Consider the following 27,352-nt stretch of genomic DNA (forward strand, 5'->3'; position numbering starts at 1 on the left):
TTGCGTAATTACTGCATCCCTGTACTGTCAAATTGTTTCTTCATAGTTAGTAAGTAATACTTTTCAGTAACCTAACCATCCATTTAGCAAAGAACTTCATGCATGCAGTAGTGCACTTCCTTTATGTCCCTTAAAATATTTATGGGTATCTTCGTATCCAAAGATTTGTTTTTCTTCATTTGTTGTTTGTACATGCAGTGTTTTTCCTCTCTCCACAAAACTTTCCCAAAAAACCCCATTCCCATCCAATTTTCAAACCCTAACCCTCTTCCCCCGGGCTGTATGGTTTTCATTGAGGTGTGACTAAATTACAACAATAATTCCACACACTTGCTGGGGAGGATAAGGTGCAAGCAACCTCCTCAAACCAATTTTAAGGCAGCTAGATGAATCATAGGATATTGTAATTCTGCTTAAAAAAACACCAGAGTATTTTCAAATCAATTCTGAAATTCATGCCCACCATCGATTGGATCCATCGTCAACAGCATCCTCCCACACGTGAAGAAAGGTTACGCTGCTCTGTCACTGTTCTTGTTGTAGCCATAATCATCCATGCAAATATTTTTTCCCATACTTACCTTCAGCATTGTTTAGGCTACAAATATACTGTTCCTTCTAATACTCCTCTCAGGCCACTCAATGTCTCATTTCCTTTTTTTTCATATGCTGCTACTGCTAGTGTGGTACCACTCCTACTACCACCACAACAATGGAATGTCTGTCCTTAATGGATTTCATGGGCAACCGTAATCGCCATTTGCCATGCAGCCAGCGCTGTTCCTAGCTCTATTCTCAAACACGAATCACAGGTAAGATAAGCATTTTGGGGAGGTAGAATAATGGGCTAGGACTCGGAGGAGAGGAGAGACTGACAGTAGTACTAGTAAAGTACTAGTAGGGCAATTGAATTCACTAACTCTGTTAGTCGCACTTTTGTATATTTTTTAGACGTTTTAGATAATTCATGCCGGTAAGTTTGAGGAAACCAAACATACAGTAACCCCCGCCCACCACCCCACAAAATAATATGAACGCGTACACTATGTTGAAGTATGTAAAATAAATAATTATATTTCCCCTAACAAAAATAAACTATTCAAAATACCCAACCCAACCCACCCCCTCCCTAACCCCAACCAATGTCCATAGGAATGTCCCTCAAAAAGTCCCTCTGAATCCCCAACGCCCAATTCCACCCCCCCCCCCCCCCCCCCCCAACAGTCTTTAAAAAAGGGGAAAGGGACAGTCACTTCCGGCGGTGTCCTGTGAACAGGTGATCCCGCATCTCTTTATGGAGGTCCTGGAGCTGGCGCTTCAGCTTCTCAACCGCGCGCTCCAGGTAGTCCACTCTACGGCGGAGACGGCGCTGACGTGCCATCCAGGCTCGGAGGGGGGGGGGGCAGCTGCTGTTTTTTTTGCTGCTCCGCAGCGGCGGCAGGAGGCTGTCGGACCACGGCGCCGTACCACTGGAGGCTGCTGGCTGGTGGACCCTTCTGCTCCCGAGCCACCAGCCGCCGATATTCGGAAAAAATGGCCTCCAGCTTCCGGGCCCTGGCCCAGACAGCCATCTCCTTCCGGCTGAGTTTTTGTGGAGCATCTATATCAAGAAAGAAAGAAAAATACTGTAACCAATACTCTTTAACATTAACACAAAATAATTCAACAGAAAGTTGTCTCACAGTAACACTAGCAACGTGCAAGCACAGTAAAACATTTTGGCATGTATCTTTCCGCCATCTTTGTAGCCCATAAACATTAGTGGGAGTTTCAGGAATTCTACTAGCAGCACTATGGACTCAGTACATAGTCAGAGAGTCAGAGAGTACACCAGTCTTCTTCTTTTTTTTCCCCTTGTTTTGCAAAAAAAATTACTTGTACGTGAACTTGTGGTAGCCAGCATAATGCCAGCTCAGTCAGCTTGCACCCAAGAAAAACAGACACAAGTCAATGTTATGTGAAACACCCAAATATTTAAACAAGAATAGCCCTGGGAAAACTGTCCCCCTTTAAAGAAAACCATTGGAGAAATATCACTCCTAGACACAGCACAGAGTGTGCAACAGCTCCATTAACATCAGTTGTATAATGGGATGAATAGCTAGCTTGGTTTCATGCTTCCAAGTAAGATGTCTTTGTACTTACCAAACCAATGTCAATGCTGGTGGCAAATCGTCCCCAGGAAAGTGTGGAGGCAGTTACCTCACAATTACTGACGTGTGTGTCTTTTTTTTCCAGAAGTGTTGTGCTTCACGAACCCTCGAAAAAAATGTGTGTCCATTTCTTTCTCTGCATGTGCCCATACATTCAGTCCCCTATTCCCCAGATGGTTATCCCATGTCTCACCACAGCACCCCCTTATTGACAGGAAAAAGTGCTCTTCACATGATGGGTGACACAGCTTTTATTTAGCTCACAGGCAACATAAATTGCATTTCAAAAGTTGTTCGTGTCTTATGCGATCTGCCAGCAAGCATGCCTGCATTCTTTAAATTCGTTCTAAAATGGCAACGCCTGGAGCATAACCAAATAGGTGCCAAAGACCAGCGGCCTTACAAAATGTGTTTGTTTCACCTTCTGTGACCCTTTGTCAACCTGCGCCTCACGCTGCTTCCTATTTGAACTGATAAGATGGGAGCTCCTGCTTTAATGTAGCTTTCATTTTAATTCCTTGCCAAACATCTATACAGGTCGACAGCATGTCAACTACACACATTAACGAAAATCTTGCACGCTACAGTTAAAGCAGTCGGTGGTCAGACTGCATAACGCTTTTGCAAGCGAAAATCTGTGAAAAGAAGTACGATGTTCCCTTCTGCAATTATATTTAGGAAAACAGCAAGTTTTTGTTTTGCAAAACGAAATAGTTCCCCTTTCTGGATATTTATATACATTTTTACAAGCTACCTTAATTAAGTTGGTCATCTTCACAGATGAAAGAGAAGATGGAAAGTGAAGGACAGGTACAATGCTAAATCCATGCCTCTCGAAAACTTGAGCCCTTGTCATTTGATTTTTATTTAATAGTTTTATATAGCGCACCTGCGCCCTGGGCTACATGGAACCAATTGGATCTAAAAATAAAGTTAGATTGCAACAAACATGGCTGAACATTAGAGCTCATTTACAGAGCAGTCAGAGTTTAGAGTGCAGTAAATATTGGCAGGAAAGTGGGGTTGGAGGGTATTTCCAGTTTGACTGAGCCTGCAATACTGTCAACAATTAGTGCACACACTCCATAAATGGATGGCATATTCACCGATTATTTTGGCACATATTTTGCATGCACCAAACACTGGGAGGTAGGAATATTTCCCAAAAATGTATGCAACCCAGAGCTACAAGCAAAGTTGAAGCGCTGTGTATTGTGAATGGGTGAGAGCTGAACATCTCCATATCCACCAAGGTATGACTCTACTAAGATAGGGCGCTCTTCAGCTCTCTACCTGCTCTGCCACACTTGAGGCTGCAGAGCACTAACACAGGCACCATTGCACCATGCTGCAAGGGCACCTGTGTTACAGGCAGAATTTTTTGTGCAGGAAAGGACACCCTCCTGTACAAAAACAGTCCCAAAAAGCAATTTCCTCCTTCTATATGTGATACGGAATCTCATCAAGCACAGAAAAAAGAATTAACAAGGAGAAATGAACATATTTCTTGTTACTCCTCTATTTGCTATCCACATCATTTCGGCAGAGTCCTAGGTTTACTACCTTTAGTAAATCTAGGATTATATCAAATTCCTTTGGTGGCTCATGCCCTACCCATGGAACATCTGCCACAACTTAGGACCTCATTACGATGTCGGTCAGAGAGCATTCCGACCGACTCCTTGTCGGAATATTTTCCCACCGACTCGGGTTCAGAAAATCCGCCCGATCGATTACAATGTTTCCGAACACCGTTCGGTTGGACTCCCATTGACTTCAATGGGAGCCTCTGTTACGACCGACAACATAGGCTCACATTGAAGAAAGGGGTGGTTGCGGAAAACCTTGCACTCTGTGACGGGCACCTCATGGTACCTGCCACACTAGACATGGTTGCACAGATGGGTCCCATGGTTATCATGACGGGCCCCAACCAGAGGCCTCCGGGTGAAGGGGGGCTTGCTACGGGTCCCCAAAGTTGGTTTCCGACAGCCAGGCCGTGTAGGACAAACTGAGTGGGAAAGGCTGTCCGAAACAACATCGTAATACGTCGGAAACGGGGTCCATAGACCTGTACGATTGGGTTCTGACCGACTCGGAGTCTACGAATGCCGGTCCGAACTGAGTCAAACAGACTGAACAGTTCCCTACCATCGTAATAAGTCGGTCGGAAATGTTTCCAAGACGGTCGGAAACATGGGTTCCGACTTGGATTCGGGAAATCCAAATGCCGTTCGGAGCCTTTTCCGACCGACATCGTAATTAGGCCCTAAATGTAACATAACAAGGTGCAAACTGCTGCATTGCATTACATTGTCTCGCAACGTCTTCCTTCACACAAGGACAAGTCAGGTAAAGTTTGAAGAGGTGACATTTTAGATATTTGCTTAACAAGAGTAGGGTGGGTTTAGCTCTGAAATAGAGATGTAGCATGTCCCAAGGTGCAGTAGCAGGCTAGAAGGCAAATGTTTTTGTGTGATTCTGTGTTTTGTGTGTTATGAAACTGGGAACTTTCAGCTGAATCTTTTTGAGTTTTTTTGACTTCTTAGTCCCTTTGGCCACCCATAATGGGGAGGAGCAGAGCTAAGAAGTTAGGGGGTTTCCTGAACTAAAATTTTTAGGCCAGACTTTTTTCATCTCAAATGGTTGTGTCTCCCAGTTGCGGTCTTTTGGGCTCAAATGGTGCGGGCCCTGGACATCATGGTGGACAGCACAAACCTGATTATTCCTTTGTTGTTCTTATGGGGTGGTGTGGTTGATGTCCCGAAACACTGTAGGAGACTGCTGGCGATGGCATCCCTCTTAGGTTGGAAAAGGGTGGCTCAGGCTTGAAGGGGCACCGGGTTTCCTAGCCTTAAGTGTGGGTTGAAGGACATCATTATCTGTAGTAAACTGGCTGAGTTATATGTAGTGGTGCTCCCACCCTCCTCTGGTCCAGAGATTTTTGGGGACCTCTCTGTTACTATGTAGGGAGAGTTGATGAGTCTGAGTCACTATTATAAATCAAGACATTTTGGAGTGGGAGCAAATGAGAGATAGAGTCCTTCCATCACACAAGACGGGTCTGATGAGAATTTTATGCAATAGGAGAGCTACTTAATTTAGGGGGAGCGGGTGGTGGGCTGGGTCCTGATTGTGTATAGATGAAAAGCTATGTCACTACCCAGTGGGACTGTGGCATGATGTAGTTTGTTTGTGAGTCTACTTTTTACTTTTATAAAACTAATCAAACATTTTTTTTAAAAACTCTAATCCAATTGGCAAAAACAACACACATAAAAAAACAAAGAGGAGTTAAAATCCTTGATCAGTCTAATACCTAATTTCAGTCTGACCGTGTACACTCATGGTTTGTTATCACTTGGTCTTTGGACCTGCTGCAGTCCAATAATGTGACTTAGTTAATCTTACAGAGTTTTTAGCATTTACCATTCACTTGCAGCTACTGTCTTTTTCCATATGATAAACATTTTATTTTGTAATATCTTGTGAAATCTGTTGTGGAATTTTCTTTATATTAGTTGCAATTCCTAATGAGGTTTTAGTCTTTAAAAAAATGATTTTTCAGCGGCACAATTTGAAATTGATGCTTTCCGTAATAGGATGGCAATACCCATTACACAGAATCAACATGAAGTGGTTGAATTTTTACTTCAGAGACCAGTCAAGCCACAAGTGTTAGATTACATTGAGTGGCTCAAGGGGCACCTGCAAAAATTCAATTAAGAAAGTCTAGCCTAGAGTTGATAAAGGCTGGTATACTAGTTCTTAGTTGGTCTGGAAGGAGCCACTGACTAAGTGTTTTAAGTGGGTGGAGGAAGAGGTTTGATGACTTAGACGCTTGATTTCCGTGATATATGAGAGTTGAGCAGAGCATAACATGTAACCTAAAGATTTAACTGGAGGTGAATTGAAACTTTCCTATGCCAGAATGTCCATTGTTCAATAAAAGTGTTTGGGTGGTATGGGAAGGAATTCTTTTTTTCTGGATTGAACTCTACACAGAAGTGGAAGATGAAAATATCCCTGAGAGTACAGAAATGTACACCATGTCATTAGCGTATTGATTAATGTATGCATCTGTATCTTTGAACATCAAGGTTTTTTTGACACCACTTCCTTGTACTCCCCACTACTCTGCATCTGTAGGGTAGCCCCCTGACACCCAACCACTTGCTCAAATTTGGCTAGTTCCGCCCTCTCCACACTATTCTTAAAATGCACCTGACTTCCCAAAACCCCTTGAATTAATGTTTAAATACATCCCATACAACCTTGGGCAGGGCGGCAAATCTATATTATCTGAGAAAAACTCAGCAGGACCCCATTTCAGAGTGGACGCCACTCCATCATCAAGGATAATAGAGCGCTTTAAAGTCCACCTTAAGTTTGGCCTATTTCCAGGGCATTGCAATAGCATGGTAATGGCAGAATGGTCCGAAATATGCCCGGAAGATGATTAACTATTTTTATACATGCTGCAAGATCCCTATCACTATCCAACAAGGAGGGTTTGGCTTATGCGCAGTAAGGCTACGCCACTATAATAATAAACAAAACAATTGCCAATACTGCTCAATTGATTTTGGAGTTTAGCAACAAACAATAAACAAAATACTGTCCTGCAAAGACTAGCCGTTCAGTCTCAATGTTTCATTAAATCAATTTATTTGTACTTATTTTTTCTTCTTTTTCAACATTTCTAATATTTTTCACATTTAAATTTTGAAAACATAATTGGATTTATTTACAAGGGGAGCTCCTGCTTATACGTGATACTATATACAACAAAGTGTGAGAAGAGTGAAAAAGAAGGGGGGGCGATTTTTGGTGAGGGCTCAAGCATTCATTATATACTCATACATTCTCAATCTATGTCTGATGCATACTCAACATTGTGGTAAAATGAGAAAGGAGAAAAGGAAAGATTGGTAAAAAGTGTGTATAGACGTGACCCTACCCTAATTATTTTGAATCTTTTGGGTCAGGTGGGGGCACCTAATGTATAGTAGATCTAATACAAATAACTTTCAATATATAACAGCCATCACGATTGATTCTTTACAAAACAATATTCATAGAAGTATGATTAGCTAATAAACAAACAACACACACAAGGTCGACGCGTTTCAAATCCCCCAAATTTGGGGATTATCCTCAGGACCACAGTAGAAAATCAATCTGTGTCGTTTAGTTCTCTGTGTAGGATTATTTGATTGATGGGCTCGGATCAGAAGAAGATTTAGGCACTTCCGAGTTCCGTTTACTTGAATGCCGGACAGAGAGGGGGAGTGGGGGAATGTAACCCCTTATCAACTTGTTATTCTGCACGAGGTGAAAGAATCTTCCTCATGTCACAGAATCATTCACGAGCGCTGGTTTGATTTAGCTCCGAATGTGATGTTTGATTGAGCTTCCGTATTTTTAAAGAGCGCGAGACTCCTATCAGGCAAAAAATAATCCAACCTAGAATAATGGCCATTTTCTTTACTGTGAAAGGTAAACCCTCTCGTCTGGCCTTTTAAATGTTGCCAAATATCCACAAACCCAAGTTCTTGAAGAATAGTTCTAAGGGCCTGTCTCGTCCGGGGTACCTGAGTGGATTCTCTGCAGGATGATCTATCTACAGTAGGGTCTAATATTGTATTGAAATCGTCCCCCACCACCCCAGCACCAATTGAGCCGAAAACTCCACTAGATTTAGTTCAAGATTCGAAATGTACTGGGGATCACCAGAGTTTTGTCCATAACATTCTACACATATAAACGCAAAACCGGCACTTCTCATTCTGGTAAAAACCCACCTTCCAGATCTGTCTGTTTTAGAGAGTGTAACCTCCACCCTGGAACCCTTCCTTATCAGGATCACAACCCCTTTACAAGACTCTCCTTGATCTGATACCACAAAACTCTCCACCCATCTACACCAGCAGAATAAATCTCTGCTCTCACTTGCAATCAAGTGAGTCTCCATATAGATGATATGGGCGTAACTTTCTTCTAAATAAAGCAACACCACCCCCTACCTAGCTCAGGTCCTGAGACCATTTCCATTATATTTTTACCTACACCCGTAATCATCAGCCTAGTTTAAATCCCACCTCATGCACACTATCTCTAACAAAACACCTGATTAGTAATATTGAGGAAATTTTTTACATTTTTTTCCCACTGCTCCCCATCCTGTGCCCAGTCCCACACTCACCCCACCACCCCACCATCACCCCACCCAGGGGGACCCTCCCAATGCTTGCAGGAGATCTGGCCAATTATTAATGTGTCTTGGAAAGTTCTTTGGTAAAGCAATGTATTTAACTGATTCACTGATATGGCCGTTATTATTTATGATGTTGGCTAGTAGATAACCCAGATAATAAAAAGTCCATTTGAGCTTTTTTAGTCTAAACAATATCATCTTTGCGCCTGAGAAATGTCTCCCATTGGTTAGTGATTTCAGAGGCAGAGGGACATTGTCTGAATAACTGGTTTTGACATTTTTTCTAATGCATTGTATTTTATTAGTGAGAAGATGAGGGACTATTCGCAGTTAGAAGTTAATGAAGGCAGGCTATCTACCAAAAATAGGGTTATGGTGAAGCAAATCTGCCAGAAGGGTGAATGTGCAGGTTTTGAGAGGTATTGGTTTGCTTTTGCATTAAACCGCTGATAACAGCCTGGCTTCTTTATATGCTCCTCTTAGGCCCTTAATTATAGCTGGGGGTTGTCATGTAGTGGCGTGTTTACTTCTCAGGGAACACACAGGACACCAGATGTAGGTTTCAATACTCTTTATTTAGCATGCTTGCTCGGAGTGCCTCGGCACGTCTGTCCTCGTCCTCGTCCTACTGTCGAGTGTCCCCTTCCTGTCCGTCCACAGGAAGTCCTGTCCAGTGACCTGGTCACTGCCCTGTGACCCACAGGGTCCTAGTGCCCTGCGTCAGTGGTCAGGTCACTACATCTCCCCCCTTGTCACAAACAGAACGTCTTTGTCACATGTACAAATCCTTGGTACATTATCCACAGAGTGATGAAAGAAAATGATAGATAGATGGGGATAGAAGAGAGAGAGAGAGAGAGAGAGAGAGAGAGAGAGAGAGAGAGAGAGAGAGAGAGAGAGAGAGAGAGAGAGAGAGAGAGTCTCTACATTTCTTCTAGTAGTCTTCTTGTCTTCTTGCACTCTCTTCTTGGTCTTTGTTCTCTGCTCGGTTCTTGTCCTCCGTTTTCCTCTTTTAGTGGTGTTGTCTCTCTGCTGGTTCCTTGCTCTCTTTCTTCTGCTATTGTCACTCGTTCTTCCTCTTCCACTTTGAACTCCTTGAAATGGGAACTGTTTCTTGTTATTCTTTGATGGTCAGAAGCTGCAGTCACCATCGACCCTTTTACGTCAGTCACAACCAGCGGGTCTCTTGAGAATGGGCTGTCTGACTTCCTTTGTTGTTTCTGTCTCACTACCACCAGATCCCCTTCATTCAGCTGGTGTTCAGATGCATTTCTCCTTTTGTCAGCATATTCCTTCATTTTCTTTTTTGCTTGGTGATCTCTTTCTGCAATGTCACTTCTATTCGTACTTTTAGTTACATCTAATTGAGGTATCCTTGTTTTGCTTGATCTCCCTAGCACCAGCTCTGCTGGGCACCTGCCAGTGGAGCTGTGAGGGGTATTCCTATAGTCTCTTAGCACTTGACAAAGTGCTTGTCCAATTGATATCTCTGTCAATTTTGCTCGCTGGATGGCTTTCTTGATAGTCCCCATGAATCGTTCTGCCATTCCGTTAGCCTGTGGCCACAAGGGAGTTATTTCCTGATGCTTGATCCCCAGGTATTCCATGAATCTACGGAATTCCTCTCCAGAAAATGGAGGACCATTATCTGTTTTCAGTGTCTGTGGTGAGCCCCAGGCAGCAAATACGTCGTCTAGCACTGGTAGGGTGGCACTTGCCGATGTCGACGATACTTCTCTCACTATTGGAAACCTTGAAAATTCGTCGATGACCACTAGCAGGTATTTTCCACTCTCCAATGGCCCATAAAAGTCTGCTGCCAACTCGGTCCATACTGCCGGTGGCAGCTCCGACATTTTCAGTGGTGTCGGCTTGGCAGGTGGTCCTGTTATTTGACAGGTGTGACAGTGTGATACCTCTTCCTCCACCATGTTGTCCAGTCCCGGGAACCACACTTTTTCTCTCAACATCTTCTTTGTCGCTACGATGCCTCGATGCGACTCGTGTGCTAGCTCATCTGTTCTCTTTCTCAGTCGACGTGGTATCACAATTCTTGAGCCCCTCATCAGAACTCGGTTTTCTGTTTCAGACAGCTCTTCGCTTATCTTTTTGAATGCCAGTAGTTCCTCTCTATTGACTCCTTCCTCTGTGATAGTGTTGCTGTTGATGTATCTCCATCTCTGCTGCCGTACCACCATTCCGATGGCCTTCATTGTCGGGTCTCCTTTTGTGTCTCGCTCTAGTTCTTCATTTGTTATTGATGCCGGAGTGTTCTGTCTCACGATGAAGTTTAGATATTCTTCTGCCATTGTGGTGCCACCTTTTTGATGGGGAAGCGGGTGTCGTGACATGTAGTCCGCTGGATTTTGATCTTTTCCTGGTTTGTGGACAATCGTGAAGTTGTATTGGCATTGGTGTGCGATATTGCGCACTTTGCTTTGTTTCTGGCATTTTCTTTCTTTTCTTGTTCCTTTTGTTGCCTTTGTGCTTATTTGTTTCTGATCTTTTGTTACTTGAATCTTGTTTTGTCTTTTATGTCTAATACTTTCTTGGTGTGGCAGTGTTTCTCCTTCTTTCCTGCTCCTTTCACCTCTTTTTATATCTTTTAGACTTCTATTTATTTTCCTTGCCTTTCTACTGGCTGCCCTTTGTTTCTTCTTGTGATTTCCTTTGTGGGACACTTTTGTTGCTATTGCCCTTTTTATTTTCCTTCTTATTTGCCCTTTTCCACTTTTTTCGGTGCTTTTATTTCTTATTCATGCCTTTCTCGAGTTTTTGCCTGTTTCCAAAATGGCCGCTCGTTTTCCTGCTCTTCCTATTGGTCAGTTCGCCTGACCTTAAAATGGCCGCCGAGAGTCCCGCGATTCTTCAAACCCAATCCTCTTATGCCTGACTTCAAAATGGCCGCTCCTCTTTTCTGCTCTCTTATTGGTCCAAACCGCCTGACCCCAAAATGGCCGCAGAGACTCTCGCGAGAGCTCGCGCCGATTTCTTCTCTTTCGCGCGCTTCTCCCCAGCGCTTACCGGATCAGATGGGCGATCAGATGGCGATCTTGCTGCCAGTCGGCTGTCAGTCCGTGTGGGCTCCCGCGTCGCTGCGCTCGATCGAGGGGCCGCTCTTCCTTCTTTTTCGGCGATGCAACCTCCAGGGTGGGCTCCTGGTTTTTCCGGTGATTCTTCCACGAGGGACACGCGTGGAGTCTTCAGGTTCCTTCGTCGCCAGTTGTCATGTAGTGGTGTGTGTACTTCTCAGGGAACACACAGGACACCAGATGTAGGTTTCAATACTCTTTTTTTAGCATGCTTGCTCGGAGTGCCTCGGCACGTCTGTCCTCGTCCTCGTCCTACTGTCGAGTGTCCCCTTCCTGTCCGTCCACAGGAAGTCCTGTCCAGTGACCTGGTCACTGCCCTGTGACCCACAGGGTCCTAGTGCCCTGCGTCAATGGTCATGTCACTACAGGGGTGTGGTATCCAGGAGAACATTTTGCCCTTCTCTATTAAAGGTTTTATCAGATGGTGGAATACACCCACTAAAACCTAATGAGTTTCTGCAGACATGTTATTCCCGCTAGAACAGGAAGAAATGTTCAAGGAAACAGTAATGCAGTTAGGGCAACTGCATGTTTTTCCCGATTAAGGGCACAAAACTCAAAAGGGCTCATAATTGAGGTAGAAGTATCGGTTGGAATTGGTATCTCTGTTTTGGTATCGCTACCTCCAGTTGCTGACCGACTTGTAATAGAGCCTTTAGTCTTTTTGGTTTGGTGAGTAGAAAAAAAGAGTTGGTTTTGCAGCACTAATTTTCCCAATTTCTGATTAGAATTCTTTTTTAAAAGAGTTACTCCTCATACCAGAGTGTCTGTGGTCTGTGCCTTTTATGTGATTTTTTTGTGTGAAACAGGGTGATCAAATCTACATTTGACTGAATGATTTGATTGTAATGCAAGTTGGTGGTGTTGACATCAGCTGGAGAGTTAACATACTGTAGCTTTGAAGGCACAGAGGCTTGACATAGGTTAAGTGGTATGTTTTTTCACTACTAAATCCATATTTTGTTGGAACTTGCCACAGTGAACTTTGCTGATGAGGATGCAAATATGTGGAAGTAGATGGGAAAGGGATCTCACCTGTTAATGACAATAGGTGTGGAACAGCTGGCGATGGAAGGATCTACAAATGTAAGTTCCAGAATTCTACTATGCACCAGTAGGGGAGAAAGTTGGAAGAAGTTATGTATGAGAGGTAGGTTTTTTAGAACAATATATTATTTGTCTCAGTCAAGGTTTAAATCCCATAGACAGGTGTTTTCGAAAACGGCTTTTAGCTCTTGGCACTTTATGGTACTTTATTCTCTAGACTAATCAGTGTGGTGGATGTTTTGTTTTGGTTGGTGGTGGATGGTACAGAGGTAAATGGTGTCAAAAAAGCAAGGGAAAGCATGATGGCAAGTTTGAGACATTTATAAGTATTGGGCGCTGTGAGGGACAAGAGATTACAGTGGAGTATGTCTTTATGTCTTTATGAATGATGGCTATGCCACCTCCTGGCTTGATATGTCAGTTGGTACAAAATATTTGCTATCCGTGAGGAACCAATGAGTTAAAAAAAAAGTGAATGCTTGTTTAACTAGGATTCTGTGGTGAAAAAGAGATTGGGGTCACGGTTTGAGACGAGGATGGCAATTTTTGGGTACTGAAGGTTGACTGACCTGGCCTTCTGAAACAAGCAAATTAGGAAATGAGCATTTGTGCTTGCAGTGATGGGGATTTTCCACCTTCGCAGTTGATGTGGATGTCATTGTTCATGTTGATATGTTGGACTGAAAGCAACTGTGTTGCATCAAAATGTTCTGGATGATTTGGATGGGGAATTTGAGTAAAGTACTTGTGCAACACTCCAAACCGTAACACAGTGAAAACAGACCACAAAATGATACCACACTAGATGTAGAAAAACAGATTAATCTTTAATAAATAAAACAAGACTAAAACATCATAAACTAAATTGGCAGAACTCGAGGTATGCAATTTTAAAGATGTCATTGAAAATAGTGCCAAAAATACGATGACTTACATTGGGGAAGCTTTGGCACAGAGGCAGTTCAGATGGGGGCTGGAGGTTGATGCGGAGTCCTTGCGCTAATAGAATCCTTGCAGCAGAGGCAATGCATTTGTTCTGCTGTGGATTGTGTCGGGCAGCAGAGGACATGTGGCGGTTTGCTGGGTCCACAGATGGTCTATCAGAGCACCTTCATGTCCACCTCCAAGGGTCCAGGCCTGGGGTGGCACCACTTGGTGGGGCAGAACTCACAAATGGCAGAGTGCTGGGCTCAAGGTTGTTGTAGCCTTCTGCCCCTGAGGTTCTAGTCTGGAAGCCAGCCAACTAGCCATTGGAGTCACTGTGAGGTTCTAGGTTCATCAGATGCAGGTCCAGTCCTTGTCACCCAGGCAAGAGGGCATAAGGTCAGCACAGCAGGGAAGCATTCCATCAGAGCAGCAGTCCAGCAGTTTGTCAGTCCTTTTCAGCAGTACAGCATTTTTGTACCTGGCAGAGGATCCACAGGTCCAGAAATGTACTGATGTGTTGGGTCTGAGGTCTAAAATTTACACCTAGTGCCAACTTTGAAGTAGAATACATTTCCTGAGATTACCACCTCCCTGTTCTGGCCCCAGCATGTTTGGGGTCACAAAAGACCAGTGATAACCATTTAGTGAGAGTGCTTAGGCAGAGCCTTTATGTTGTGCAAATGATGTCAGACACAAGGGTGACAGCTCTTTCCCCTCGTTAACTCGGAGTGGGCGATCAAGTTACATCTAGTTTCTCTTTGTCTCACTGTCATACATAAAGACCAACTGCCAACTACACCTATCCAGGATACAGGCAGCAGACACCAAATGGTTGGGACAGGAAAATGACATCTGTCTAAAAGTGGCATTTTCAGAATTGTAATTAATAATCCATCTTCACAATTAAAGAGGGTTAATACAATTCTTTATACTGCACACTTGATCTGTCTACCTGCTCCCAACTTGGAGATACAACGTATTAAGTGTGATAATGTAACTCCAATGTTATCCTACGGGAGAGGTAGGCCTTGCAATAATGAAAAACAAATGTAAGAGGTTTTCACTACCACGACATGTAAAACTAAAAAAAATGGCATATCCTACTGTTTAATACATTTCACCCTGCTTTGTTGGCTATTTAGGGCCTACACTAGGGTTGACTTATATGTGTTAAAAAGGAAGGTTTGTGCCACGGATGAGGTTCATTTTACTAGGACGAAAGGCCAGTTTAAAACTGCACACACAGGATTCAATGGCAAACCTGACACATGTTTGGAAGGACTACGTAAGTGGGTGGCACAACATGTTCAGCCAGCCCACTAGTAAATTTCATTTACAGGCCCTGGGTACATGTAGTACCACTTAACTAAGGATTTAGTAAATTAAATTAGCCAATTGGGGATAAGCCAATGCAGCCATGCTTTAAGGAGCGAGCACATGCACTTTAGCACTGGTTAGCAGTAGTAAAGTGCACATTGTCCTAAGGCCAGCAACAATGAGATCAGGAAACAAAGTGGAGGGTAAAGGTAAAAAGTTTGGCGGTCCGCCTGCAGAGAGGGCCAGGTCCAACAACAACCAAATGCTGTTAAATTGTGTCAGCCCATCAGATGGCCAGTTAGTCAAGGTGCCCTGCAGCACTAACACAGGCAATAGCACTTACACGTTTGTTGCAGTCCTCCCTAGTTACTTCTCATCTCAGTCAAGAGGATGTGAACATAGAAAATGTTTTATTTTTTGTCCCAATTAAGAATCTCAAACAGGATTGCTTAGGATAGCACTATTGAAACACTATGACCTACAAATGGGCAGTGGCTTTCATCAATGGAAAAGACAATCTCTAAGTCAAAAGCACCCTATGTCACTACAGTGTGGCAGTCTCCCACACTGGGGCACATTTCTAACTGTTTGCCAAATGCTGTTCTGAACTTGCTCATCCACCTACACGAATATGTATTCGATCAAAGCAAGCCCACAAACTGCACCCGCTGCACACTGCTGGACTCAAATACAGGCCCAGATTTACCAGAAATTCAAGCAATGCACCGTATCAACTAAAGGGCACTGTTTTCCTCTCTTCTTGCCCTAGTACACATTTTGACTACCATGTACCAAAGCACACACCCTTGCACCAAAGTGCATTTGCTTCATGTTGTGTTTTACAAATAATAGCTTTGCGAGTGTGGAGTCTTCACACACACAGAAATTGGACTGTCGTATAATTTTATGTGCCGAAACTTTGCAGTCAAAGATAATACTTGTGAAATACATTTGTGAACAGAAAACAATTGTAAACTTAATTAAAATGTAAGTTTACCTTTGTGAATCAGGCACTCAAATTGAATTTATAAACTTACAGAATTTACTTTTTCTGTTGGTTTATAAGTAATAGTAATTTAATGCAGTGCAATCTGACGCCTAAGTTGCTTTACATCACATAATGGGACATGGGTGTACTGAGGGACTGCCCTTCTTGTTAATGGCTTTGTTCTGGGTGAACCCTGTGTGTCGTAGGAGCTTCCCCACACTATAGTGCTTGGGCATGGTGAGGGACTGGTCTCTGTGTAGAGAGGTCTTTTGGGAGTGAAAGCTGTGCGTGGTACAAGCTTTCCCACATAATGTGGCTTAGGTGTATTGAGGGACTGACTTCTCAGTGCAGGATAAACAATGCATAGTAGTCTCTTGCTCTCAGAATGCAGCTTGAGTCTCGTCAGGGCTGGGCTTTGCATTAATATTGTGTTACGCAAACAGATGATGGACAGAATGCTGAAAGAATCATTCATTCACACCCAATCAAGAGATCTGGGTTAAATCTGTTGTTCTTTTGCTCATCATGCCACCCCAGTTTAGAACCATCCATATGCAAGTCAGTCTTGACCCTGTTCCTCGTGGGAACAGTCCAGCCGGAACTGCAAAGCCAGGTCATCCCAGGACCAGAGACAAGCATCCTGGGACCGGTTTTGTGGTATTATCCCTGGCCAGCCAGGCTAGCTTGAATCCAGTGGCAAAGTGAGCAAGGGACCCACGTTTGGACATACACATCCCACTTAGGGCAAAAAGTGTTACGCAAACAAATGATAGACATAATGCTGAATGAATCATACATTGACCCTCAGTCAATAGATCTGGGTTAAATCCATTGTTCTTGTTCTCACCATGCCACCCCGGTTTAGACACAGCCATATGCAAATCAGTCTTGACCCTGTTCCTCATAAGAACAGTCCACCCGAACTGCATTCCATTTGCTTTTGTCACCCTAAATGGGAAGGGTATGACTAGATGTGGGTGTCATACTCACTGCGCCACTGAATTCAAGCTTAGCGGGCTGAAGAGGGGAGATGACCCAAAACAGGTCCCATGATGCTTGTTTACGGTCCATGAGGACTTGGCTTGGCAGTTCAGGCTAGACTGTTCCCATGAGGAACAGGGTCAAGACTGATTTGCATATGGCTGGGTCCAAACTGGGTTGGTGTGGTGAGCAAATGAACAATGGATCAAACCCAGATCTGGGTCACTGGGGGGGGAATGTTTGCATTGTTCAGCATTTTGTCAATCATTTGTTTCTTTTGCTTTTTTTGCCATAAGTGGGATGGGTATGCCTAAACGTCAGTCATGTGCTCACTGCGTCACTGGATTCAAGCCAGCCTGGCTGATATGGGGTGATACCCTGAAACCGGTCACAGGAATCTTGTTTCGGTCCAGGATGACCTGGCTTGGCAGTTCGGGCTGGACCGTTCTCATAAGGAACGGGGTCAAGACTGATTTGCATATGGCTGGGTCCAAACTGGGGTGCTGTGTTTAGCAAACAAACGTGGAATTAAACCCAAATCTTTATGACTGGGGTGAATGTTTGCATTGTTCAGCATTCTGTCCATCATTTGTTCCTTATGCTTTTGTTGCCCTAAGTGGGAAGGGTATGCCCTGACTAGGGCTCCGTGCTCACTGCGCCACTGGGTTCTAGGTAGCCAGGCTGATAAGGGGTGATGTCCCGAAACCGGTCCCAGGATGCTTGTTTCCAGTCCAGGAGGACCTGGCTTGGCAGTTCGGGCTGGACTGTTACCATGAGGAAGAGGGTCAAGTCTGATTTGCATATGGCTGGGTCCAAACTGGGATGGCATGGTGGGCAAACGAACAATGGATTAAACCCAGATCTTTGTGACTGATGTGAATTGTTACATTGTTCATCATTCTGCCCATCATTTGTTCCTTTTGTTTTGCATTAATATACCTGAACAGCGAGAAGACTGTGCATAGTAGAGGCTTGCCAACATAATGGGGCTTCAATGTAGTAAGACACAGGACTCTGTATGAAGATCTCTGTGAAGGGTGAAAGTTGTGTGTAGCAGGGGCTTACCCACATAATGGGACCTTGGTGTGGTGAGGGACTCAGCACTATGTGAAGAGCTCTGTACAGTGTGAACGCTCTTTGTAGAAGAGGTTTGCCCATGTATTGGGGCTTGAGTGTGGTGAGTGACTGGGCTCCGCGTTAAAATTTCTGTAGAAGTTGTAGGGTGTTTGCAGTAGGGCTTGGTCACCTAAGAGGGCACTTGAATCAGGAGGGAGTGGGCTCTCTGTGAGATCTTAAGAACAAGGCATTCAGTCTGGGCAGTAGGGCTGATCCCGAGGCACTCCAGCAGGAGCCAGCACAGCCCTTATGTGCTCCAGCTGCAGTACTGCTGCACTGGCCATTGGAGCGTTTTGTTTATTTTTATTGATTACCTTATGGGTGTCCATTGAAGACTCCCCCCTACTATAACTGCAGGGGGTCAGAGTGCCCTTATCCTGTCTCCTTTCATGTTATTGTCAATTTATATTAAGGATTGGGAACCAAGTCTCCAAGTCCTGTAATTGAGTCAGCAACATTTGTTTTCATGTTGCAGCCAGTCAATCATCTCCTTTAGGTCCCTTGTGACTCCCTGTAGACCAGCCAATGAACATGCTTCATTTACCTGCGGGACTCCTACAAGAGTCCCACGTAACTCAACATTGCTATTCTTTAACCTTAATCATATGTTCAAAAATGGCTCACAGATTTACAGCAAGTCACAAAAAGGACACTTTCTGAGGAAAGATTTAGCTTCATGTCAAATTTAGTGTTATTCTCTTCAGTTTTTTCTGGATCATTGTATAATTTTTCCAATAGAAATAGAAATTACACAGGGAAAAAGTGTTTTGGAACTCCCCTATTCATTGATCTTTGCTGGACAGATCACCCCAAAACTTTCCAGGATCGAGCTGAGGTGGCTGAACTTTTTTGCAGAAGTCTCATCAACATTCATCAAATGGCACCAAAGTTATAAACAAATCAAAAAATATTCTTCCAATGAACCACTGGTTAGTTATAGGGAACTCAGAGTGTCCAAAGGAAAGGCATGCTTTTTCTTTAATAACTTTGGTGCCGTTTGATGAATCTACAAAAAACGTTCTAAAAAATAAGTTCAACCGCTATGTTTCACACCGATCTATCAAGCGAGGGCCAAGAAAAAGAAAGCATCCCAGAAGTATGATTTGCCATGTTAACAGCCAGAGAAAAATGTGCTCTCCAATACAGAAAAAATTGATGAACTGAATAACACAATATTTGGCAAAAAGTTAGAGCTTTAATAAGAAAGCATGATTATGTTATTGGGCGTAAATCTGTTCTGCTGTTTTTAAGAAATTAGGATTTAAAAATGTGCTGAGGATGTGCTTGAAGTTGTTAACACTGGTAAAGGTTAGAGATATCTGGACTGTTGGTATCCAGATATGCTCAGATGTACTCATTCAAAGTGTATAGGTGGATCTTGGTTGGCTTGTCACAACATGGAGACTATGTTGTAGAAGCTACTTCAAGACTCATGGAAAAGAAATGAAAGGCCACATAATGGGGCAGAAATATTTACAACAAGGGGTGGTGAGGGACAGAGTCTCTGAATTAAGCAGAATACTCTCACCCAGTCAAGAGATCAGGGCTAGATCCAACACCGTTTTTTAGCTCATTGCACCATCCCAGTTTCAGAACCTGGCTGTATGCAAATTAGTCTGTCCCTGGCCCAGTGCATCATGGGAACAGGGCAGACCAGACTACAAAAGCCAATTCTTACACTGGGAAGGAAACAAGCTTCCGGGGACGGGTTTCTGGCATTACAGCCGTCTTCGGCCCGGCTTGCTTGAATCCTGATGGTGCAATGAGCAAGGGACTCATGTCTGAGTATACCCTTCCACGCTTAGGGTGGACAAAAATATTTACAACAAGGGGTGGTGAGGGACAGAGTCTCTGAATTAAGCAGAATACTCTCACCCAGTCAAGAGATCAGGGCTAGATCCAACACCGTTTTTTAGCTCATTGCACCATCCCAGTTTTAGAACCTGGCTGTATGCAAATTAGTCTGTCCCTGGCCCAGTGCATCATGGGAACAGGGCAGACCAGACTACAAAAGCCAATTCTTACACTGGGAAGGAAACAAACATAATGGGGCAGGGTAGGTACACGCTAATCCTCAGGGCCATGTGGAGTAGCCAGAAGGCCTGACCAGACCCCTCCTGGTTGCTAGAGCAAGCCAGTGGGAACAAAAGGACACCAAAGGCATCCAAACACAGCAGCGGCCGGCATGGATCGGAGGTAGAGGGCGGAGGCGGGAGGGGAAAAGAATGCGGGGGAAGTTGTTATAAAATATATTTTTTTTTTAAACCTACCTTCTCGACGCTTCCTCACCACATCTCTCCTCCGTAGTCCTTCCTCGCTCGTCCTCAACACTAAGCTCACCGAGGCTCCCAGTCAGCCAATCACAACACTGCCTTAGCAGCGTTGTGATTGGTCTGAGTGCCATGTTTCGCTGAATGGGAGACTGGACATGTTCTCCAAGCAGGCTGTAATGCAACCTACATGGATAACATGCAAAGTGTGCAAGTCTGTGTTGGGCGGCCCGAGAGGGCTGGCTAAGCAGTCATTGCACACTTCGGAGGGAGCTGCCTACCACTCCTTTCCTGCGCGCCCCCTCACACAAAGTAGGAGAAAATAAAATGATATTAACACGAGCTATCATAACTTTTTTTCCTTAGTTTCACTGCAAAAAAGCAGTACAACGACGCTCCTGCGCCTTAGCGGAGGAGCCGCCACTGCCAACATGGCCTATCAGTTCCAAGAAAACACTGAAAGAAGCTTATCCTCAGGGGTTTAGGTCACAAGTAGCAATCTACTCCCAGAGCTTTTTGAACCCTTTTGGGTGATTCAAGGCCCCAGTTAATGCCATAAAAATCTACATAAATAAAATTGTAAATGTTTGTTTGTTCAAAATGGCAAATCTCCGAAAGTTCTTCACCGATTGCTTTGACATTTTTACACAACGTTGGATTCAAATACGGGCGTGTTTTTATATACACAACATTGGATTCCAATACGCGCGTGCTGAATACGTGCTTGTTTTTAATCGAAAGCCCGATCAGACACATAAAAATGTCAATGTTCGTTTGTTCAAAATCTTAAATCTCCCAAAGTTCTTCACCGATTGATTTGAAATTTTGACACAACGATGGATTTTTATATACACAACGTTGGATTCCAATAAGCGTGTGTCCATTGCGCGCGTGTTTTTAATCGAAAGGCCGAACAGACCCTATTGATTTGGATGCTGCACAAAAACTACAAGGGACGCATAGAGACAATAGTCTACATATATTAGGATGGACAGTTGGTGTAAGGATGGCAGACCGGGAAGTGGGTGGAGGGAGGGGGGAGGAGTTGGTTCACTTTGCAACATTAAGAAAGGACGCATAGAGACAATAGTCTACATATATTAGGAAGGACAGTTGGTGTCAGGATGGCTGACCGGGAAGTGGGTGGAAGGAGGAGTTGGTTCACTTTGCAACATTAGCGCGTGTTTATATATACACAACGTAGGATTCGAATTCACGTGTGTCTAATACGGGCGTGCTTTTAATCAAAAGGCCGAACAGACCCTATCGATTTGGTTGCTGCGCAACAACTACAAGGGACGCGTAGAGACAATAGTCTACATATATTAGGATGGACAGTTGGTGTCAGGATGGCAGACCGGGAAGTGGGTGGAGGGAGGGGGGAGGATTTGGTACACTTTGTAACATTAAGAAAGGACGCATATAGACAATAGTCTACATATATTAGGATGAACAGTTGGTGTCAGGATGGCAGGCCGGGAAGTGGGTGGAAGGAGCGGGGAGGAGTGGGTTCACTTTACAACAATAGCGCCTGTCTATATGTACACAACCTTGGATTCGAATACAGGCGTGTACAATACGCGTGTGTTTTTAATCGAAAGGCCAAACAGACCCTATCAATTTGCTTGCTCGCAACAACTACAAGGGAAGCATACAGACAATAGTCACAAAAACAAATTGTGTGCCCACAAGCATTGTGAAATTAAACATATTAGAAACGTGCGCTTACTCTTTTCTTTCTCTTCCATTTAACCAGCAAAGCGTGGCAGGGTAGAGCTAATTAATAAATAATACAGATGTTGGGTGGGACATACATGGAAGTACCACACGTACTTTACTCCTTGGGGTCCCCATTTCCCAGACAGCTCCCATGAACAAAATGAGCCCCACCTCACTTTTTGTTAATCTGTCCCTGGGAGCCCACGTAACCCAGGCACCACATGCACAGGAGAAGAGGGCTTGGGAGTCCGCCTACACCCACCCCAAGTTCATATGTGGGGAACAGCAATGTAGCCAGAACTGACCACAGCGTTTGCTACTCCAACACCAGGTACACATAGCTAGACAAGGTGTGGGAAGTTCTGGGACCACAAGGGTTTCTCAGCCCCTAAGTCAACAAAGAAGATAAATGGTGCCCCAATTGAGACCAAATCACCTGTTACAAACAAAAAATAAAAAAAACAAAGAGTGAGGCTGCAAACAAAATATTAAGGCCTGGAGCTAAAAAAGCACCCTAGATACCTCTGAGGTATTGAAAAATTCGCTTTTTGCTGTGCCGCAGGAAGGACAAGAGCACTACCAATATCAAACCAAGTGTTTGAAAAGCTGGCAAGAAAAAATACCTCCAGATAAAAGTTTAACCAGATACTGCGCTTCATCTCCTATGGGGTCAATTTGATGACCCCAGGAGAGTTTTTACACAATTGAAGCTCTCTTAGAGCTTGTGTTTTCCCACAAAGGTGTTGTACAGTGGGAATCTTTATTAGTTAAGACTTAAGGGCTGATTTTGATGCGGCCCAGAAAGGCTCCGATCGACGTTTGGAGCCTTCCAGGACGCATTGTAATTGGCCACTCGGTTTACTTTCTGGCTGCGGCATTGGTGGGAAACAAAACCTGATGGACATTCCAGTTGGCTTCCGATGGGCTCAAGTAGCTCATAATCCCAAAGGGCGGGTCTTTCTGCCCTTGGGATTACGATACACGGTTTCCGGCATGGTTTCCATCCTGGCCTGTCCAACATGGAAACCATGCCAGAAAGTGTGTTTGGGGGCCCCCTAACAGGGCCCCCTTGTGTGTGCAACCTACGGTTGGGGACCGAGGGGGTATCTATGGTGCCCCCTGATGATCCCTGCCAGGGCCGGCTATAGCACTGGTGGCGCCTGTGCGACAATGTCTGTTGGCACCCCCCAATGACCACCTCAAACACGGATTCCCTCACTAGCACCCTTTAACAATTCCTCTCAAGTCTCCATAACCACTGTCTCTTAGATCCATTTAGTTTTATAGCACCACTCATACTAGTGTAAGGTGTCAGATCACTTTATTCCACACACATTCCACAGAGACAATCATATGTGTGTAAATCAGTGTATAGGAAATGTTACATCAGACGGTACTACAATGTGTAGGTTAGGAGTGGCATGTCATCGATACGGGTAAGCAATATAGTTAATGCTCTTATTCAGGAAAGGCACAAATTCAGAAATTAAAGTGCAACATCATTGTTAAGGGTTCTCTTTCATACTAAGAATTGTTTCCTACCCAAATGAACGCTTTCCACAAGATTATGATAATGAAAGACTGGGCAAAAATACATATAGCTCTTAACATATACCTTGCAGTTTACAGCAGCTCTAGGGTGACACATAATAGCTCAATGTTCTATATTAGGATTTTGACTTATAAACGACAAGTAATAAAAGGAGCTCTCTTACAGAAGCAGTAACCCACTGACCTATTTACATTATATGCACTTCGTTATCCGCATGGGACACTTTCCTAGCAGCAGGCATTTTTAGCCGGCCCTGATCACTGCACCCTGTGGCAGGCACCAGGAGGTGCCTGTCACAGGTGCAGGGATATACAGGACTTGCAATTTCCCTATTGGAGCGTGTATTACGGCTGGTTTACAGCATGCTCCCATTGGGAAATATAGGAATGCGATCGAATAATGGTCGAACGCATCCTAATTAGCCTTTAGCAGACGTTAGTAGAATGTGGAAAGTAGAAAAAAGACTCATGCTCATATTTTATTAAAATTATAATGCTTTATTGACAATGGTAAAATTGATAATGATATTTTATATGTTTTAGTGAAAGTCATAACATTTTTTATTCGATTATCATCAAGGTAAAAGTGAATTATTGAATGTTATATTTGCTTGTCATGGTCATCTATATTATCCCTAGGAGGTACGAAAGTGATGCATTGGTCAGCCATGATATGTTTCTGCTTTCATGAATGAGGTTACATCCTGACAAAGCCAGTAGGACTGTCTTTTAATAGCTACACTACGGATGGGCGGAATGTTTAGTTCTGCCCTCAGAGCATGCAGAATTTGGGTCACTCCCCTTTACTCTTTAATGTGGAGTTCCAGCCCAAATCTTCCAATCCCTGCATGGTGTAATGTTTCTCCTACGATCTAAAAAAAATGCCAGCTCACAAGCGAGATTTGGTGTTCTGTAGTGTGATTTTCTATTGCAGGCAGTCGCAGGCGGTCATAGTCAGAGGGCCAGGGGGCTGCCGTTCGAATAGATTCCCTAATACTTGAGTAGATCTTATACTTGAGTGCTGGTCGCACTTCAGAGACCTAGTGGACTTCAGTACTGTCCTGTAAAAATAATGTGGGGGCGGGAGATGTTCCTCTCTCTGAGAGGAGGTGCCTACTGAATGTGTGGGAGGCTTCAGATCTAGGCCACATGGAGCAAATATGGGTCACACTGGGGCTTGTGGTGGCCAAGAGGAAAGTTGTGAGTCTATGGGGAGCGGAGTCACCACTACTGCTTGAATACTGGAAACAAGACATGGACTGGTGCATGATGGTGGAAAAAGTAATTTATGAAAGCTGTGGGTGTCCCCACAAGTGGGAAAAGATTTTAGCCCACTGGAATGAATACAGAGGTGGCCTATGTACTGAGTTGGGGAAGAGATCCTCTATACTTGGCATGGGTGGGAGGGTGGCCACAGAGGTAGATAGGGATGTAAACCTGTGATATAGCCAGACAGTCAAATAGTGGCAACTGAAGGGAAAATATGTTTCTACCATGTATATACATATCAACCTAGCACTGCTAAATAAATTGTTTAAACGCTGTCGTTAACTTTTTTTCGATAAAAAAGATATGATAGCGCTTTGCCATGTTGATCGGCATGTGCAGTGCAACATGGCTGAAAGTTAAAAAAAATGTTAAGCACTCCGGCGCATAGTACTGCTGCATCATAGCACTTTATTAAAAATATCTTTCAGATGATGCTCAGCAGCCACTGTACAACTGGACTGAAACTTGAAAAAAAGTGCTATGAGACTGTCAGTGCTGACCGCAGCTCTTGCATTTTCTTTACTTTCTGCTGTGTTGTTCTATATGGCTAAAAAAACATTGGCAAAGCAAATAGATCTCGCTTGAGTGAGACCTATTGTCTTTGCTAATGCTTGTTTCTTAATTAAAGATAACTTACCAGTGCACATATATATGGAGAGATGTAGGCATTCTCTCTACATTGTATACGTCTCCACTGCGGGTCTGCGCCTTGGTTGGATTGAAATAGTCCAGGCAATTAAAGTCAATGAAACAAGTGTGTGCCGTTTTAGGGTCAGCGCAATGGTGTACTAATTTGCCCACGGACAAAGGTCCATTCTCTTCCACTGCAATAAGCGGGGCAGACTGTTATAAGCCCATCACAAGGCAATGTCCAAACATCAGTAACAAGTCCCCTGTGAAATCACATCACATTTTGGAATCATCAACTTTAGATCACGAGTTGTGCAAATAAGCAAACACGAAAATGTTATATTAACAGTAAAATCCAGATAGTACTTTTCTTTGAAATCAAGCTTTGAAAAGTGGCGAGATTGAAAGCCACACAAATACAAAACAGCATCACGTAGAAATTTGACCACCCAACAGGAGCATTGCGAATTTTCTAGCAGATGTCTCCCACAAAATGCGGCAACTCTTGGTGGGGGCAGCCACTTTGAGCAGAAACCTCCCTCACCAACGTAGAGACCTCAATTTGGGGTGGAAATAACAGCACCAGTGCAGTGCTGCATGTACTTTCAGAACAGCAGCAGACAAAACTCTAGATCAGCTTCATAATTTTCTCTTGACACATTTTATAATTGCACATTGTCCAGTATTTTGTGAATCTTTCTGTAGATTATATCTCCTATAACACCTATGGGTTTACAGAGGCTGTCGGATCGTTCCACCAGCTTCTGTAACGAGAGGGACTTGGAAATCAACGTATGCAAGACAAAGTTAATGATTTTGAACCCCAAGGGAACTTCAATAGAGTAAACCCTAGTTAACAAGCATCTCTCTTGAGCGTTTGAGTGCATTTGATTAACTAGGCGTAACCCTGACAGATCATTCAGAGTGGCACAATCACCTCATGCGCCAAAGGCTTAAGTTGTAACAGGTACTTGAGGGAATAATTAGGATGATATTAAGGTCCCAGTTCCGACCAATCAGCCCTGGCCTAGTAATGTATAATTCTCAAGCACTGGGGACGGCATGTTATGGAGCTGAATTATGGGGTTGTCTTAAAGTGGACCTCTTTTTAGCTGTAGAAAACCAATTTATGGAGCACCTTATAGGATTATGTGTTAGTACACCTCTGCTGCCACTTAGGCAGGACCTGGGGTTGACACCAGTCACTGATAAAATAGGATTACAACCACTGCTCCATTGAATGCGAATCTGGTTTACACCAGAGCTCATCTCCTATTGAAAAGGCCTTGAAGAAGTTGTGGCTATTCCTGGTTCCTTAGATATTCCATGGATAAGGTATATTAAGACCTCTTTATTGGAAATGGGCCTTGAGAGCTTGTGGAGTCCCCATGGTGCAGTTATTGCTACACCTAGGGAATTGCTTAAATCTGTGTACTGGCAAACCAAAGACTTTGCACAGCTCTCGGGTCATAGCCAAGGTTCTTTTCCGGAAACTTTCCTCTCACTTCAAATTTCTTTAGGAAGGAGAACTTTCTGTATTACCTGCATCCTCCACTAGCTAGGTGTCTATACCTGCAGCTTCGGCATGGATCTTTGCCTATCGGCTCGTTCATAGCTAGTTGGGCCCAAAATAAGTAAACTAATGTCGCCCCGTTCTCCATGTGTGGAGTTTCCAAAGAAACTGGTCAACTTGTTTTGTTTTTTGTCCACTGAATAGCAGCTGCAGGAAAAGATGGATTATTCCACTGTGTCAAAGACTAGACGTAAGAAAATATGCTGAAGCCATTAGGATGTTCAAATATGATGATAATCATTAAATTTGTTTTGGTGTTAGTAAGTTCCTGTTGGGAAACAGGAGACGAAAACAAAAGATGCGTTACGATTTGGTAGAAAGGGGAATGTAAATCATCTAGTGTATTGTTTTATATTTTTATTTCTGTATATATGTACCAGTGATGCGTGACTTTGGGGGATTATACCATCAATATATCCAGTAGTGTATCCTTGCTAAAACATATACTCTAGAGAAGAGTAGAAATAGTGGATTTTACACTAGTCATTTTAAGTGGTGATGC

Source organism: Lissotriton helveticus, chromosome 6, assembly GCF_964261635.1.
Source record: "Lissotriton helveticus chromosome 6, aLisHel1.1, whole genome shotgun sequence".
In the NCBI taxonomy this organism is placed as follows: domain Eukaryota; kingdom Metazoa; phylum Chordata; class Amphibia; order Caudata; family Salamandridae; genus Lissotriton; species Lissotriton helveticus.